This window comes from Pan troglodytes, chromosome 9 (genome assembly GCF_028858775.2).
Source record: "Pan troglodytes isolate AG18354 chromosome 9, NHGRI_mPanTro3-v2.0_pri, whole genome shotgun sequence".
Lineage (NCBI taxonomy): Eukaryota > Metazoa > Chordata > Mammalia > Primates > Hominidae > Pan > Pan troglodytes.
In genome coordinates, this window is record NC_072407.2 from 77,095,511 (window position 1) to 77,097,855 (window position 2,345).

The following is a 2,345-nucleotide window of genomic DNA, read 5'->3' on the forward strand; positions in this document are numbered from 1 at the left end:
ACTCAGAGCCTTCATATCACCCTGTTTTGGGAAGCCCTTTCTGACCATAGCAGGATCTCTGAGATCACTGAAAGCTGAGTTCAGGAACAAATAACATCCTTTGTTGAATTGCACCCATTGAGTTCCCATTTACATTGGGTCTTATGCAATGGGAAAATGGTTAACAGTATTGCCTTGATTGACAAAAACTGGGACTCTATCTGTAAAGAGCCAAAGATGAGGATATTTGTCACCTGGGTTCCCCCTTAACACTTTTCACTGTTTTACATGTCCCTCAGTGGACAAACCTGACAGGTCTTCAAGAGGAAATTTGCCATAGGAGAAGGGAAAAAGGAGCCTGGGCTTGCCACTTGGGGCAGAAAGAGGAATATCTAGGACCATATTTTGAGAAAGGGTGGTGGCCCCAGAAACAGCATACTTCTGATAAGGAGAAAATTCTCCACTCAGCCACCCAGTGTCTCTACTTAGCCACCGTGGGGAAACTATGGTGTGCTGATAATTAAAATAACTGTAATGTTTTTTACCCAAACAGGTGTGCTAAGGGACACTGCTTGCCTGAGCATAAGCTGGGTGAGGGGCATGCTCTGCTTCTAGGGCATCATGCGGGTCTAGATAGCAGAGGCAAATTTCCTGTGTGTCTGGCATTGAAAATCAGTGGTGGCAGTGAATTTTCAAGCAACAAGGATTCAGATGGGAGCAGTTTCAGAGTTTTTCCATTGAGGAATATTTCTATCTAAGTTGCTATTTCAACAAAAAGGGCAAGAATAATTCATACCTAATAGCCGGCAATGCAAGGGATTTTCAGAAACATTGAAAGAAAAGATCCAAGGGAAAAGACGGAGTTTCTTCCTAATCAAATACTTGGAAACTGCAAGAATCAAAACTGTTTGAATTAATGGTAATGTGACCTCAATTATATTCACAGTCTTGTGAAATTTGGGGTTCACACCTTAAAATTGAATTTAAAAATCCTACTCTTTTTTCTATGAATTAAGAAAAAAATTATCATTTTATTATAATGGAGGACTACCTAGGACAATATTTTGAGAATGAGTGTTCTAACTACTGGGATTTCTAAATTTTCCACTTTTCCCTCTATGTTATTGATGTTTATGAGAGAAGATGAAGTTATTTCTTTGAATCAGGGTTTCCTAGCATTCTTTGGCTCCTGGGGACATGCAATCTTGGTGATGGCTGCTTTGACATCCTTGTTCCTCAGTTTGTAGATGACAGGGTTGAGAACAGGTGTGAGAATGGCATATACCACATTGCCCATGACGTGGAAGTCTAGGGGCAGGTCAGCCCTGTAGGCCACATAGGCTATGGCAATGGATGAATAGTAGGTGCCCACCACCAGGAGGTGGGAGCTGCAGGTGGAGAAAGCTTTGGAGCGTCCTTCTTGGGAGTTGATGCAAAGCACTGAGGTCAAGATGTGGGCATAGGAGAGAAGCACCAGCAGAAGGGGGAGGAAGGACACCACCATGGTGATGCAGAAACCCATGAAGGTCTGGGGGTGGTGTCAGAGCAGGAGGCCTGGACCACAGCCAAGTGGTCACAGAAGCAGTGGTAGATGTGGACAATGATGTCAAATGCCATCTGGGAGGTCTGTACCACTGCTGGAATGGGCAGGAGGAGGGCAGTGAGCCAGGCACTGGTTGTCAAGACAGTGTTGGTCTGAGGGGTCATGAGGACAGGGTAGTGCAGTGGGCGGCAGATAGCCACATAGCGGTCATAGGCCATGACCACCAGGATGAAGGCTTCTGAGGAGGAGAAGCTGTGGAACAGGTACATCTGCAGGAAGCAGGCAGGGAAGCTGAGGAAGCTGTCCCCAAGCAAGAACAGGGACAGCATCTTGGGGACAGTGGTTGTGGTAACAAGAATGTCCAAGGTGGAGAGGTTTATCAGGAAGAAGTACATGGGCTTGTGGAGGCTGGGCTTGGCCACCACAGCCACCAGGATAAAGGTATTACCCATCAGGATGAGCACGTAGAGGAGGAGAAAGACAAAGAAAATAGGAAGGAAAAGGGATTTTGGCAGAGAGGGGATGCCCATAAGGTAGAAGGTGGTTGAGGAGTCCCCTGATCCATTACAGCTGATTGTTTCCATAGTGGGTTAAAGCTGGAGGCTCCGAAGTTGAGTACTGGGAACACCTGGGAACCAGGCCCATCTGGAAGCCAAAACAACCAGAGATTCTGTAAGGAGAATTACTTAATGATCACTGTATAATAAATAGATAATGGGCTCTATCTTATCTCAAAATTCTTCATCCTATCCCAGAATTCTCTCTTTCCTTTTTAAATCAAGTATGGAAAAAGTACCTACAATATATAAATCGTGTTATTTGC

At 44.9% G+C, this 2,345-nt stretch overlaps 1 pseudogene; it reads right to left on the bottom strand.

Moving 5' to 3' along the window:
- Nucleotides 1–1,141: 1,141 nt before the first annotated feature.
- LOC466709 (olfactory receptor 2AT4-like) lies at nt 1,142–2,106 on the bottom strand (annotated as a pseudogene).
- Between the last annotated feature and the right edge of the window lie 239 nt (nt 2,107–2,345).